Genomic DNA, 16591 nt, shown 5'->3' with positions numbered 1-16591 from the left:
TAAAGCTTATAAATTAGTAAGACATAGAAGAATTAATAAATTTGTATTTAATTAAAATTATAGCTATGCAAATATATAGGACAATTGAGAAATTTATGAGATATGACTACAAACTAGAATATCAATGGGTACCCATATGAAACTGAGAATTAAAATGTACTTGTTGGTATTAATTGTTAATATGACACAATTTAGAATCACCTCTGGAAGAGAATCTTAATGAGGGATTATTTATATTGGGCTACCCTATAGGCATGTTTGTGGAGAATAGCCATAATTAAATTATTTGATGTGGAATGACACGGTCCACTGTGGGTGTCATCATTTCATTAGTTTCAGTCTTGAATACTGTATAAGTAGAAAACGTGAGCAGATTATTAAGCTTATATCTATTCACTTCTCCCTGCTCTTGAGTATATCTATGAACTAGCTAGCTCTTTTAAGTTCTTGTTGCCTTCCCTTGACTCCCCTGCTACAATGGATGATAAAACAATTGTGAGTTAAAATAAATCCTAAGTTGCTTTTTGATTGGGTAATTTATTTCCATAAGATGAATGAAATTAGGACAGAAGATGACAACAAGCTATGGTAATCACAAGAAAGTTTTTAGTATGAAACAAGAGGAGGAGAAAGAACAGAGATTTAACATGGGAATGGGCCTTGGTGAGTCAGTAAAGAACTTAAAGTTGGTCAAAAGAACAAGTTTTTAGACATAGCGTGACATCAAATCATGGATACTATGACTATAATGAAAGTTTAGTGAGTAAGTCAGGCTCAAACAAACAAATAATTCAGGAATTTCAACTCTAGGTGGAATCTAAAAGCACAGAAAGTTAATAATAGAATAGTAGTTGTAAGAAACTAAGTAGAACAGAAGGGAGAGAGGATGGAAAGAACCATGTAATACGCCCTTTTGCATCAGGCATAATGATACAGAATTTGGAGTTCTCCCTGCTGGGTTTCAGTTCTTGCTTTGGTCCCAAATTTCTTCACTATAGCCTGCCTTTCTTCCATTTGTAAAGGTAATATATATTCTGTCCCATTGTATATTGAAAATGTGTGATTTTCTTTTTGACTTTTCAGAGATTTTCTTGGCTCAGAAGAGACTTTGGAATTTGTATTTTGAAACAGTGTTGAGACTGTGAAAGAATATGGGCACTTTGAAAGTTGCACTAAATACAAATTACATTATGATACAGCCATAAGCCTATGGGGCCAGGGAGTAAAATGTTCTGGTTCGAATGAGAATAAACCCCATAGGTTCATATGTTCTAATAGGCTCCCAGTTGTTAGAACTGTTTTGAAAAGATTGGGAAATATCACTTTGTTGGAGTACATGTAGCTTTGTTGGAGGAGATAAATGTCACTAGGGGTGGGCCTTAAGGTTTCAAAAGCCCACATTAGGCCAATTTTCTCTCTGTCCCTCATTCCCTCTGTCTTTGCCTCTGTCTTTGTCTCTTTCCTCTCTTTCTCTGTCTTTCTCTGTTTCTGTCTCTCTGTCTGTCTCTCTTTGTTCCTATCTGCCTATGGATTATAATGTTAGAATATAAATTGTTACCTAATGTTCCAGCAACATACTTGTCTATCTACTGCCATATTCTCTGCCAAGATGATAGTGGACTAACAGCTCTAAAACTGTAAGCAAGCCCCCAGTTAAATGTTTAATTTATAAAATGCCTTGGTTAGAGGGTGGTCTACATGATCAGAGGAGAAGGGGAAGGTTTGTGGGAGGGGATGGCAGGGAGGGTACAATGAGCAAGATGTAAAGTGAGATAATAACTATCATCATAATAATAATCATAAAAAATGAAAAGGTAGAATAAAAAAATTAAGTCCCTTGGTCATAGTGTCTATTTGCAGCAATAGAACAGTAACTAAGACAACAGGCAACCAACATACTGGGGAGAAATAGCCTCTCTCCAGGGCAAGCCCTCTTATTGATTGTTTAATACAGTGCAGTCAGCCTTTGAAATATATATAAACCAAAATTATTTTTTTCCTCGTTTTTTGTTTAGGCAATGATTCCCTATGTAGTCCAGATTGCCTCAGGCTCCTTGGTGTTTAGACTAAATGGGTGTGTCACTATATTTGGCTAAAATTGTATTTTTTATAATTTAGAAAATTATATAATAACACAAACAATTATTTCTGTTTTGTGGCAATCACTATTTTAACTCTGGTACATTTTCTTTCTTTAAAAATTAGGTTGGGGGACCTTCCAGAATGCACGAGATATCTGGGGGATGAAAGAATCTAGGTACTCAAAGGAAGGAACCTTAGATGAAATGCCCTACACTGGGGAGAAGGAACTTGTAGAGCCTACCTCCAATATAAAGACTGGGCATCAAGTGGAGGGAAGGGGTTGCCATCCCACAGTCAAAACTCTGACCCATATTTGTTCCTGTCTGAAAGAACTACAGGGATGGAAATGGAGAGGAGTCTGAAAAAAGGAGGTCCAGCAACAGGCCCAAAGTAGGACCCAGCTCAAGGGGAGGTCCCAAGGCCTGACACTATTACTGAGGCTACGGAAAGTTCATAAAAAGGGACCTATCATGACTGCCCCCTGAAAGACCCAACAAGCAGCTGAAAAAGTCAGATGCAGGTATTTGCACCCAACCAATGGATAGAAGCTGCTGACCCCTGTGGTTGAAAAGCTGGAAGAAGCTGAGGAAGAGGGTGACCCTGTAGGAGGACCAGCAGTCTTAAGTAACGTGGACCTCCGAGATCTCTCAGACACTGGGCCACCAAAAAGGCAGCACACACCAGCTGATATGAGGCCCCCAACACATATACAGCAGAGGACTGAGGGGTCTGGGTTCATTCAGAAAAGATGCATCCAATCCTCAAGAAACTGGAGAACCCAGGGAGTTTAGAGATCTGGTAGGGTAGGGGTTGGGGGGTGGAAACATTTTCATGGAGACAGGGACAGGGGGCGGGGAGGAGGTACAGGATGTGGTACAGTCAGAGGGTGGACCTGGAGAGGAATAAAATCTGGAATGTAAAAAAGTAAATAAATAAAAGACTAAAAATATTAATCATTTTATTTCTTTACATTTTAAATATTATCCTCTTCCCGGTCTCCCCTCCATGAACCCTCCACCTCATACCTCTCCCTTTTGCTTCTAAGAGGGTACACCCCCACCCACCGACTCCCACCTCACCCCTCTAGCATCCTCCTTCTCTGGGGCATCAAGGCTCCACAGGAGGCTCTTCTCCCACTGATGCCAGATGAGGCCATCTCCTGCTAAATATGTAGCAAGAGCCATGGACCTGCCCATGTGTACTCTTTCATTGGTCATTTAGTTCCTGGGAGCTCTGAGGGGTCTGATTAGTTGATATTGTTGTTCTTCCTATTTGGTTGCAATCCCCTTCAGCTCCATCAGCCTTTCCACTAACTCTTCCATTGGGGTCCACGGGCACAGTCCAATAGTTGGCTGTGAATATATGCATCTCTTTGTCAGGTGCTGACAGAGCTTCACAGGGGACAGTCATAACAGGCTCCTGTATGTAAGTATATTTTGACTTCAGCAATAGTGTGGGGGTTTATTGTCTGCAGATGGCATGGATCAGAAGGTGGAGTAGTCTCTGGGTGGCCTTTCCTTTAGCCTCTGCTCCATTTTTGTTCCTGCATTTCCTTTAGACAGGGACAATTCTAGGTTAAAATTTTCAAGATGAATGGGTGACACCATCCCTTCATTGGAGGCCATGTCTATCTACTAGAGGTGGTCTCTTTCTTTTCATTACTTAAGTAAATGAAAAGTAAACTGTAACATATGAACTAACTTGCATTGCCTCTCCTTTCATTAACGATTTGGAGATATTTGCAACAGGAACTTCTTATAAAAGAGGCAGGAATTTATGGGCATTTTCTATACCCATGTTTGATTGGAGTTGAGTCTGTTCTCTTTGCTCCTCTTTAACCAAAGTACTGTTCCTTATTGTCTAAATTTGTTCAAACAATAGGGATAATGGAGGCCTGCGTGGAGAGTTGGCAGGCATGCAACAACATAGAAATCTTGCCTTGTCTGTCTTTCTTCCCTCTACCCTAAGAAGGTTTGTGCTTTATGCACTGTTCTCTCCTCCCCACCCCCAGTCTCACTTGCATCATTGTGACTGGAGTGTGCTGAGAAAACTCAATACTCATTTCAGAACAACTGAGCAGCAGAAATAAAACAGGAAACCAGTCACCATAAATTTCAACACCTCATTTGGTGAAGAGGAAATTGAGGCCCAGAAAGACATAGTGATTTGTGTGAAGTTTTAGCAAATGAGCAAAAAAACATGCTCTTAATTTGGAGAGGCCAGACAAGCCAGTGTTCTTTTTTTTTTCCTACAGCAGCAGTGCTCCTCTGCAAACTATCAGTGGAATTTCAGTTACCAGAACAGGCCCAGCAATCCAAGCAACTAAGAAGAAAGACAGGCCAAAAAATGGAGAAATGGAGGCAATTCGAATTCTCGTTATAGTAACTACTACCATTCTGCTAGATCCAGATCTGCTGTTACTCCTGCAGAGAACTGGGGTTTAATCCCTGATCCCATCATTGTGGCTCACAATCGTCTGTAACTCTAAATCCAGAATATCTTCTGCCTTCTTCTGATGATCACAGGCACTAGGCATACAAGTAGTACATCAACATATGTACAGTCAAAACTCACAGCCATGTCACTAAATCTAAAATAAAATTTAATTGCTTCACCAGATGGAGAAGAGACACCAAAGAGAAAGTAGTGTCTCCAAGTTTTGTCACCATACATACCCTCCAGACTGCAAACCTATTCATGAGTGCAATAAAATCAATATTAAGAACATATAAAAAGTATATAATGACAAAAACTCATCTGTATTAATCCAACTTCATATGACATAGATTGCCATTTCTAAGGTATTTCTCACATCTAAAAAGTGCTACCTGTGGTAGAAGGAGTTGTAATATATATTTTCTCTTCATATCCAGGCCAGAGCTACAAGGTCAGAAATTATAGCTTCAATTACTACTGGGGAAATAAAATCTTGGAGAAACCAAATAACTCATTGAAAGTCAAATAATCAGTGATTGGGTTGACATTTAACCCCATGGTTCCCAAAATTTGAAACCCCACCATTTCCTTTGGGATTTCATTACGCAGAATGGATAAAATAAACAATTCCTCAGAGTCAGAGCACAAATGTAACACAGACGATGTGAAATGGTCTCTTTGACAAAGTAAGTCCTGATTCACTATCTTGATTTAATGAAAATTTTGATATCTGCATCTTATGATAATGATAATTATACCATGATTTTCTATGTAAAGTATTCCTTCATTAATAAGATTTTAGAGGAACAATAAAAACCTGAGAAGTGATCTATAATTGGAATATTATAATAAAGAACCTAAAAATATGTGTTACATCTTCATGGGGAAAATCTCATGGGCCTCCACCCATAGATATTAAGCTATAAGCAATTAATGACTGCTAAAGAATGCAGAATTAATCCCTCCTAGGGATGAGCCTCCTAATTGGTTGTCAAACACATGTGGTCAGCCTTAAAATACAAATGGACTCAGCAAATCATATTTATTTGTACATGTATTTCTTTGTTTGTAACAATAATAAAGTAAGGAAAGACATTTTTAGAAAGGAAGTGGAAGGAGTGACATGGGAGGGGTTGGAGGGAGGGGGAGGAGAAGAAATAATGATATAATACTATACCAAAAGGTCATCCCTGAAAACCTACATACAAAAAATAACATACTGTGAAGATTGTACTTATATATTTATCTACATATGCATATATGTATGTGACAGTAATTAAGGAAAGAGTATGGATATGTGAGAATGTTTTGGAGAGGGAAAAGAAGAGGAAATTGATATAACCTCAAAAAATAAAATAATAATTAAAAACTAAAAATAAAAAATTGTAAAAGGAAGAAACTAAATCTTAGAAAGGAATTGTGACACACTGAAGGTCTCAAAGTGACCTTTCTTTAAAATGTTGATATATGGTTGTTGCTTACCACTCAATTTTGCTATGTAGGTCTTAATTCTGATTTAAATGAATAAGAAATGAATAATTATAAAGCAAACATCTAAACTAATTGCGGGTTTATGAAATATATAAACCAGCAAATCCATAACAAATTTTGCTAGGCTGCGTTAAACAATTAGAGGTAACTATAGCTGTCTCTAGGCAATGCTTCTAGGTAAACCAAAGATTTGACAATAAAAATAAAAGTAACACACATGCGAGATAAAGAGCTCAAGCTGGTATTAACCAGGAAGATTTCTCCCTGCTAGCTGGCTATCATCTTAGTATAAGGTGCTATGTAGCCTGTTGGGGAAAATATAATCAGCAGTCTTGACTTCCTATGAACTCTGTGAACTCCAATAATGACTTGTGTGGCAAGATAATGCCCACTCCACTAGTGTGATAGTGGCACAAACATTATGGGGATTGAAAGAACCACCACAGGGATTTTCATAGTGTTCATAGTTTCATAGGTGGGAGGTGAGGTCAATGGTACCTTGAAGGCTGGGCACTGAGTGTGTGTGGGGGTAATCTGAGGGTGGGGAGGGGGATTGGAGGGTAGGTGGGTAAACACCCTCATAGAAGCAGGAGGAGGGGGATGGGATAAGGGGTTCCTGGGAGGTGGGGGGAATGCGGTAAGGGGATAAAATTTGAAATGTAAATATTATATCCAATAAAAGAGGGGGAAAAAAAGAAAAGCGGTTAGAACAAACATCCTTAATAAAATGTCAGCCCTCTTTTAAAAAACACTATCTTGATACTAAAATTTGTTTTGAGAATTGTATATTGCAGAATGATCAGCCTTGGTGTATCTACTCAACAAGCAAGCTGGGCAGACCTGCTCAAATCTCTGAGGTCCAGGAATTCCATCTGGAGGCAGTGAAGACACAGCATCAGAGGCTTATCAATTTGCTCTTCCCCCCACTCCTCTTCTAATATCTCAACGCCCATATTCAGCTTGAAGAAGCTAATGAAGAGTTAGCGCCCCTATTCCCTGGGCTTGGGGACTAAGGTGGTAAATGTTGGGCTGTCTCTCTAGGGAAAAGTAGTGGTTTTGTCGGAATAGAGAGGATTAGCTAGGGTTTATTGCATAGCCATAACCTATTAGTAGAAATCTGTATAATTAATATCAAGATGAAGATATAAATTCTTAAATGGCACCAATTTACTTTGTTTACAAACTTTAAGATTTTCATTGGCATGAGCTTCTTATTGATATAAAAGTGAGATGAATATTGTTACTCTCATAGGCATTGTACCGGTATAACACATTTAGGAATACAAAGCTTAGACCCAGTCCTTCTTTAACTTTTTTAACTGATTTGAGATGGTCAGCCTGTGAGTTAAGGGACTATAGCAAATTCATGGCTTGGAGTTTATTATAAGAGTGTTCTCTATGTTTTATTTAGAAATAGCTGAGTGGAGTTAACAGGCAACAGTCCAGATTACCTTACATGGATAGTGGTTTTCAAAACATCAGAAATCCTTAGAATTGACATGACAAACATTTCAGTATTAATGTTCATTTTCATTAGAGACCTGTCTGCTCCGGACAGCTTCCTATATTGAATTCTAAGAAGAAATTGAGCATCCTTGGAGTTACTCCAGTTGTGGTGAGACAGCCACTAGGCAAGAATTGCCACTTTCCTTCTACAGACAAATTACTGTCCAGAAAAGGACACACTCGCAGAATAGTCGACTGATTATATCTGCCTAGACAGAGTAATCAGCCCTTAATAACTCTGCATCACTAAGGTCCTTTATCCACTTAGACTTAAGCTTTGTACAGGGGGATAAGAATGGATTAATTTGCATTCTTCTACATGCTGAACTCCAGTTGAGCCAGCACCATTTGTTGAAAATGCTGACCTTTTTCCACTGGATTGTTTTAGATCCTTTGTCAAAGATCAAATGACCATAGGTGTGTGGGTTCGCTTCTGGATCTTCAATTCTATTCCATTGATCTTCCTGCCTGTCTCTATACCAATACCATGCAGTTTTTATCACTACTGTTCTGTAGTACAGTTTGAGGTCAGGAATGGTGATTCCCCAAGAAGTTCTTTTATTGTTGAGAATAGCTCTCCCTATCCTGGGTTTTTTTTTTTTTTTTTTTTTTTTTTTTTTTTGTTATTCCAAATGAATTTGTAGATTGCTCTTTCTATCTCCATGAAGAATTGATTTAGAATTTTGATGGAGATTGCACTGAATCTGTAGATTGCTTTTGGCAGGATGGCCATTTTTGCCAAATTAATCCTGCCAATCCAGGAGCATGGGAGATCTCTCCATCTTCTGAGATCTTCTTCAATTTCTTTCTTCAGAGACTTGAAATTCTTGTCATACAGATCTTTCACTTGCTTGGTTAGATTCACGCCAAGATATTTTATATTATTTGTGACTATTGTGAAGGGTGTCATTTCCCTAATTCTTTCTCAGCCTGTTTATCCTTTGAGTAGAGGAAGGCTACTGATTTGATTGAGTTTATTTTATATCCAGGCACTTTGCTGGAGTTGTTTATTAGGTTTAGGATTTCTCTGGTGAAAGTTTTAGGGTCACTTAAGTATACTATCATATCATCTGCAAATAGTGAAAATTTGACTTCTTCCTTTCCTATCTGTATCCCTTTGACTTCCTTTTGTTGTCTAATTGCTCTAGCTAGGACTTCCAGTACTATGTTGAATAGGTAGGGTGAGAGTGGGCAGCCTTGTCTGGTCCCTGATCTTAGTGGGATTGCTTCAAATTTCTCTCCATTTAGTTTAATGTTGGCTACTGGCTTGCTGTATATTGCTTTTACTATGTTTAGGTATGGACCTTGAATTCCTAATCTTTCCAAGACTTTTAACATGAAGGGATGTTGTATTTTGTCAAATGCTTTCTCAGCATCTAGTGAGATGATCATGTGGTTTTTTTCTTTGAGTTTATTTATGTAGTGGATTACATTGATGGATTTCCAAATATTGAACCATCCCTGCATTCCTGGGATAAAGCCTACTTGATCATGATGGATGGTTGTTTTGATATGTTCTTGGATTTGGTTTGCATGAATTTATTGAGTATTTCTGCATCAATATTCATAAAAGAGATTGGCCTGTAGTTCTCTTTATTTGTTGGGTTTTTGTGAGGTTTAGATATGAGCATAACTGTAGCTTCATAGAACAAACTGGGTAGTGCTCCTTTTGTTTATATTCTGTGGAATAGTTTGAAGAGAATTGGCATTGGGTCTTCCTGGAAGGTCTGATAGAATTCTGCACTAAAACCATCTGGTCTGGGACTTTTTTTTGGTGGGGAGATTTTTAATGACTGCTTCTATTTCTTTAGGGGTTATGTGACTGTTTAGATGGTTTATCTGTTCCTGATTTAATTTTGGTACCTTGTATCTGTCTAGAAAATTGGCCATTTCACTCAGATTTTCCAATTTTGTTGAGTATAGGCCTTTGTAGTAAGATCTGATGATTTTTGGAATTTTCTCAGTTTCTGTTGTTATGTCTCCCTTTTCCATTCTGATTTCATTATTTGGATACTGTGCCTTTTGGTTAGTCTATCTAAGGGTTTATCTAGCTTGTTGATTTTCTCAAAGAACCAGCTCCTGGTTTTGTTGATATTTTGTATAGTTTTTTCTGTTTTCTACTTGGTTGATTTCAGCCCTTAGTTTGATTATTTCCTGCCAACTACTCCTCTTGGGTATATTTGCTTCTTTTTGTTCTAAAACTTTCAGGTGTGCTGTCAAGTTGTTAGTGTATGCTCTCTCCAGTTTCTTTTTGTAGGCACTTAGAGCTATGAGTTTTCCTCTTAGTACTGCTTTCATGGAGTCCCACAAGTTTTGGTATGATGTGTCCTCCTTTTCATTAAATTCTAAAAACTTTAATTTTTTTCTTTATTTCTTCCTTGACCAAGTCATCCTTGAGTAGAGCACTGTTCAGTTTTCACATGTATGTGGGCTTTCCATTGTTTTTGTCATTATTGAAGACCAGCCTTAGTCCATGGTGGTCTGATAGGGTGCAAGGGATTATTTCAATCTTTTTTTTATCTGTTGAGGCCTTTTTTGTGACCAATTATATGGTCTATTGTGGAGAAGGTATTATGAGGTGCTGAGAAAAAGGTATATTCTTTTGTTTTAGGATGAAATGTTCTATAGATATCAGTTAAATACATTTGGTTCATAACTTCTGTTAGTTTCATTGTGTCTCTGTTTAGTTTCTGTTTCCATGATCTGTCCATTGCTGAGAATGGGGTGTTGAAATTCCCCACTATTATTCTGTGAGGTGCAATGTATGCTTTGAGCTTTAGTAAAGTTTCTTTTATGTATGTGGGTGCCCTTGCATTTGCGGCATAGATGTTCAGTATTGAGAGTTCATCTTGGTACACTTTTCCTTTGTTGAGTATGAAGTGTCCTTCCTTATTTTTTGATTACTTTTGGTTAAAAATCTATTTTATTTGATATTAGAATTGCCACTCCAGCTTGTTTCTTGGGGCCATTTGCTTGGAAGATTGTTTTCCATCCTTTTACTCTGAGGTAGGGTCTGTCTTTGTCACAGAGGTGCATTTCCTGTATGCAGCAAAATTCTGGGTCCTATTTATATATCCAGTCTGATAGTCTATGTCTTTTTGTTGGAGAATTGAATCCATTGATATTAAGGAAAAATGATTGTTGCTTCCTGTTATTTTTGTTATTAGAGGTAGAATTATGTTTGTGTAACTATCTACTTTTGGGGTTGTTGGAAGACTACTTTCTTGCTTTTTCTAGGTTGTAGTTTTTCTCCTTGTGTTGGAGTTTTCCATCCATTATCTTTTGAAGTGCTGGATTTGTGGGAAGATATTGTGTAAATTTGGTTTTGTCATGGAATATCTTGGTTTCTCAATCAATAGTGATTGAGAATTTTGCTGGGTATAGTAGTCTGGGCTGGCATTTGTGTTCTCTTGGGGTCTGTATGATATCAGTCCAGGATCTTCTGGCTTTCATAGTCTCTGGTGAGAAGTCTGGTGTAATTCTTATAGGTCTGCCTCTATGTGTTACTTTACCATTTTCCCTTACTGCTTTTAGTATGTTTTCTTTGTTTTGTATATTTGATGTTTTGATTATTATGTGACAGGAGGTATTTCTTTTCTGGTCTAGTCTATTTGGAGTTCTGTAGGCTTCTTGTATATTTGTGGACAGCTCTTTCTTTAGGTTAGGGAAGGTTTCCTCTATAATTTTGTTGAAGATATTTACTGGCCCTTTAAGTTGGGAGTCTTCACCCTTATCTATACCTATTATCCTTAGGTTTGGCCTTCTCATTGTTTCCAGGATTTCCTCGATGTTTTGGGTTAGGAGCTTTTTGCATTTCTCATTTTTTTGAGGTTGTTTCAATGTTTTCCATGGTATCTTTTGCACATGAGATTCTCTCTTCTGTCTCTTGTATTCTGTTGGTGATGCTTGCATCTATGACTCCTAATCTTTTTCCTACGTTTTCTAGCTCCAGGGTAGTCTCCCTTTGAGATTTCTTTATCGTTTCTACTTCCATTTTTAGATCCTGGACAGTTTTGTTTAATTCCTTCACCTATTTGGTTTTGTGTTTTCATGCAATTCTTTAAGGGATTTTTGTGTTTTCCTCTTTAAGGGCTTCTACCTCTTTACCTGTGTTCTCCTCAAATTCTTTGAGTGTATTATTTATGTCCTTCTTAAAGTCCTCTATCATCATCATGAGAAGTGATTTTAATTCTGAATCCTGCTTTTCCAGTTTGATGGGGTGTTCCCGACTTGCTATCGTGGGAGAACTGGGTTCTGATGATGAGAAGTAACTTTGGTTTCTGTTGCTTATGTTCTTTCACTTGCCTTTTGCCATCTGGTTAACTCTAGTGCTACCTGCACTCACTGGTTCTCACTGGAGCCTGCCTTTCCAGTTATCTTGTTTGTATCAGAATTCCTCAGGGTCTAGATGTCTCTGTGATCCTGTGATTCTGAGCTCAGCTGCTCTGAGTACAGTGGCGTCTCTAAGATGTCTCAGGATATGGTGTCTCCACAGTAGCAAACCAGCTAGGTGTTCACTGCTCTGAGTGTAGTGGCTCCTTTAGGATGTCTCAGGGATATGGTGTCCACATGGGAGCAGACCAGCTGGGTGTCTCTAAAAAGTGCGTTCTTATTTTTTTTGTGCTTTATCTTTATTTGACATGAGTTTTAACAAGTTTCATGAAGTTCTAAGGGTAAATATTATCGCCATATTACAGATGAGAAAAGAGTTTTAGGATAAAAATAAGTTTCAGGATGATAAAAATATCTTTTATCTAGATTATACATTTAAGAAAGGGCAAAAATAAAAAAGACACATATAAAATTTAGCTGGGCAGTGGTGGTGCACTCCTTTAATCTCAGCACTTAGGAGGCAGAGGCAGACAGATTTCTGAGTTTGAGGCCAGCCTGGTCTACAGAGAAGTTCCAAGACAGCCAGGGCTGCACAGAGAAACCCTGTCTCAAAAAACAAAACAAATATAAATAAATAAATAAATAAATAAATAAATAAATAAATGGCAGAATTGATACTAGGATCCAATTCTAAGTACTATCAATTAGTTGCATACACAGTTCCAATCAATTTAATAAATTTTCTCACCTCTGTTTTAAAACAAGAAATTAAAAGACAGGACTGAATAAATGTATAGCCCCCAAAATACTGGATCAAGGTATCTGTACATAGCTCCTCCTCAAGATCTAAAAGATCTACTAGACAGTATGTTTCTGGAGAGTTGTTACAACTTCAAAAATGTTCAGAGGTTTTATTTATCTCTCCATTTCTCTCTCTCATTCTTTCAGTCTCTTTATGTCTCTGTGTCTCTGTGTCTCTGTCTCATCTCTCTCCCTCTCCCTCCCTCTCTCTCTCTCTCTCTCTCTCTCTCTCTCTCTGTGTGTGTGTATGTGTGTGTGTGTGTGTGTGTGTGTGTACATCCAAGCATACTTCTCCGAATCTGATGAATAATTTTCATTATCCATGCTAGTAATAGGCCAGTTTTCAAAAATGAATTGTTTCTGAAATAAAACTTCAAATGTGTAAGGGAATTTCTACAAAGTATTCCTAAAGAGGTAGGAAGAAGTGCCCATGGTGACTGAAGTTTCCTTAAGAAAACAATTCCCTAAGAACAAAAGAAAACAAAGAGCAAAGAAAAAGCAAACTCCTTAAAAGCAATAAAGCAGTTCTAAATATACTAGTTCTTGATGAAGCAAGTAATGATTTTGGAAAGTTAAATATATATATATATATATATATATATATATATATATATATATATATATAGGAAAGTTCAGCCTGGCGTTACCAATTGCAGGAGGCATGGTGAGTTCTGATTTATATAATGTGGGCAAAGAGTTGTCTTTGACCAACTCACTTTCTCATCCCTTGTGTACAGAAACCAATTATCTTTGGCTGCTGCTCTCCACCACGGAATGTACCAGTCATCACTGGTAGCAAAGACTTGCAGAATGTCAACATCACACTGTGCATCCTGTTCCGGCCAGTGACCAGACAGCTTCCTTGTATCTACAGCAGCATTGGTGAGGACTATGATGAGTGGGTGCTGCTGTCTATTACCACAGAGATCCTCAAGTAGGTGGTGGCTCGCTTCGATCCTGGAGAATTGATTACCCAGCAAGAGCTGGTCTCCAGACAGGGGAGCGATGACCTCACAGAGTGAGCAGCAACATTTGGGCTCATCTTTGATGACATGTCCTTGACACATCTGACATTCTGGGAGGAGTTCACAGAGGCAGTAGAAGCCAAACAGGTGGCTCAGCAGGAAGCAGAGACAGCCAGATTTGTGGTGGAAAAGGTAGTAGGCAGCAGCCATCATTTCTGCTGAGGGTGACTCCAAGGCAGCTGAACGGAGCTCCAACTCGCTGGCCACAGCAGGTGATGGCCTCATTGAGGTCAGTCTAGGATATTTATATTCCCTCAACTAATGTAATAATTACTCTAATTACTCCAAATTCTTTTCACAGGTTATTAAAATTTAACAGTAGAAGATACTGAAAACTTAATTGTTCTACATTCCTGTGTATACAAAAGTAGCATCAACAGATTGAAGTTTGATCTAAGAGAGAACCTGAGTTTGAGTTCCCGCCCCTACATGTTAACTCACAGCTATCTGTAACTCCAATTCCATAGGATATTCTACTCATCTGTACTTCCTTTGCACTGAACACAGATGCTGTTCAGACATATATGCAGTTAAAATACACATATACATAAAAATAATACAGAAACATTTTCTCCAAATCATTAGAAAGCACACTCCTCTTTCAATCATAAGAGAGGAGTTTTCTTCAATAATTTGGACTTACAGAACAAAGAAAAGTGAGATATTAGAATCAAATTTTTTTTTATTTTTTTTATTAGATATTTTATTTACACTTCAGATGCCATCCCCTTTCCCCATTCCCCCCCTTAGAAAACCCCTATCCCATGCCCCCTTTTCCTTTTTGCATTTATACATTTTTTTAAAATAATGTTAATCATAAGCGTTATAAGTTTGGAATTGTTCAATCAGAGGTGTAACCCACTGACCAACCTAGATATAACAACTATCTTTGACTGGTGGAGTTACATGAACATCTGCCTCCCTGTCTCCTCCCTCTTTCTCTCTTTCATCACCTAGCTTCTCCTCTCCTTCTTCTCCTCCTCTTCTTACTCCTTTTCTTCCTCTCAGTACTCCTCCTACCTTAGCTCCTCCTACACATCACCCTTCCTGTTAAAATGAAACTTTTCTCTCAAAATACAATTAGAGCATAATTATGCCAATTTGTACCAGTGAGGTACAAGATAGTCCTAATACCCAGTCCATCATTTTGTTGACTAACCAGCACCTCTGTCGTCTATCCTAACTAAAACATTTAGTTCTGAACCTGGCTTTAGGATGAATGTCAGCTGACAACCATCCACTCAAATCTTGTCTCTTATGGTAAATAGCTATAAGTTTTCAACCCCGTCAGAAATCCAGAATGACTGAGTTAACTATAATTGTGGGAAGCACAAAGCATAGCTTCTAAAACTTAGCCAATTTATAGAGACCTCTGAACACCTGAAAAGCCCCTATACTACCAAACGTTGGAGCATCAAATCTTCAGCCTTCTGGCCCAGAATCATCTGACAGACCTTGGTGATGCAGGATTATTAAGGACTGATTACTCTGTCTAGGCAGATATAATCAGTCGACTATTCTGCATGTGTGTCCTTTTCTGGACAGTAATTTGTCTGTAGATGGAAAGAGGCAATTCTTGCCTAGTGGCTGTTACCACACAACTGGAGTAACTCCAAGGATGCTCAATTTCTTCTTAGAATCCACGACAGGAAGCTGTCAGGAGCAGACAGGTCTCTAATCAATATGAACATTAATATATAAATATTTGTAGCACCAGTTCTATGGACTTCTGATGTTTTGAAAACCAACTATCCATGTAAGGTAACCTGGACTGTTTTCTGTTAACTCCTCTCAGCTATTTCTAAGTAAAATATGAAAAGCACCCTAACAATAAACTCAAAAATATGAATTTGCTATAGTCCCTTAACTCATAGGATAACCGTCCCAAATCAGTTTAAAAAGTTAAAAAAGGGCTGGGTCTAGGCATTGTATTCCTAAATGTGTTATACAGGCACAATGCCCATGAGTGTATCAATATTCATCTCATTTTTATATTAATAAGAGGCTTGTACCAATGAAAACCTTAAATTTGAGATCAAAGTAAATTTTGTACCATTTAAGAATTTATAACTTCATCTTGATAATAATTATACAGATTTCTACCAGTAGGTTATGGCTATGCAGTAAGTCCTAGCTAATCCCCCCTGTTCCAACAAAACCACTACTTGTCCCTAGAAAGACAGACCATTATTAACCACATTAGTCCCCAAGCTCAGGGAATAGGGGCACTGACTCTTCTTTAACTTCTTCAAGCTGATTAAGGGCGTTGAGATTTTAGAAGAGGGGTGGGGGGGAGAGTAAGTTGATAAGCCTCTGATGCTGTGTCTTCACTGAATCCAGATGGAATTCCAGGACATCAGAGGTTTGGGCAGGTCTGCTCAGTATGCTTGATGAGTAGATACACCAAGGCTGTGTATTCTGCAATATACAATTCTCAGAACAAGTTTTAGTATCAAGAAAAAAAAAATTTCCCACCCCCAGGGGGCTGACATTTTTTTTTAAGATGTTGGTTCTGAAGACTTCCCCCCCCCCCCGCTTCTTAAAATTGGTTGTAGTATTTACGTTTCAGATTTTATCCCCTTAGCCTACTTCCTCCCACCACCCAGAAACCTATCCCATCCCCCTCCTCATATTTCTATGAGGCAGTGACCACACCTACCCCCCTCACTATCCCCTCCCCACACTCACATCCCCCCCCACTGTGTGTTCATTCATTCATTTTTCATTCATTTTTTTATGGGATCAAGAAACTCCTCTCCCACCTATGTCCGACAGGGCCATCCTCACCTACATATACCTCTAGAGTCTTGGGTCCCTCCCTATGTGTTCCCAGGCTGGTGGTTTAGACCCTGGGGGGCTCTGGTTGCTTGGTATTGTTGCTTTCCACCTGGGGTCAATAACCCTTTCTGCTCCTTCAG

General features: G+C 38.4%; 1 pseudogene; it reads left to right on the top strand.

The window, feature by feature from the left end:
* Positions 1–572: 572 nt before the first annotated feature.
* Positions 573–13989, top strand: LOC117694987 (prohibitin 1 pseudogene; annotated as a pseudogene).
* The last annotated feature ends 2602 nt before the right edge of the window (positions 13990–16591 follow it).

This window comes from Arvicanthis niloticus, chromosome X (assembly GCF_011762505.2).
Source record: "Arvicanthis niloticus isolate mArvNil1 chromosome X, mArvNil1.pat.X, whole genome shotgun sequence".
NCBI lineage: Eukaryota > Metazoa > Chordata > Mammalia > Rodentia > Muridae > Arvicanthis > Arvicanthis niloticus.
This window is presented reverse-complemented; position numbering and strand designations above follow the sequence as displayed.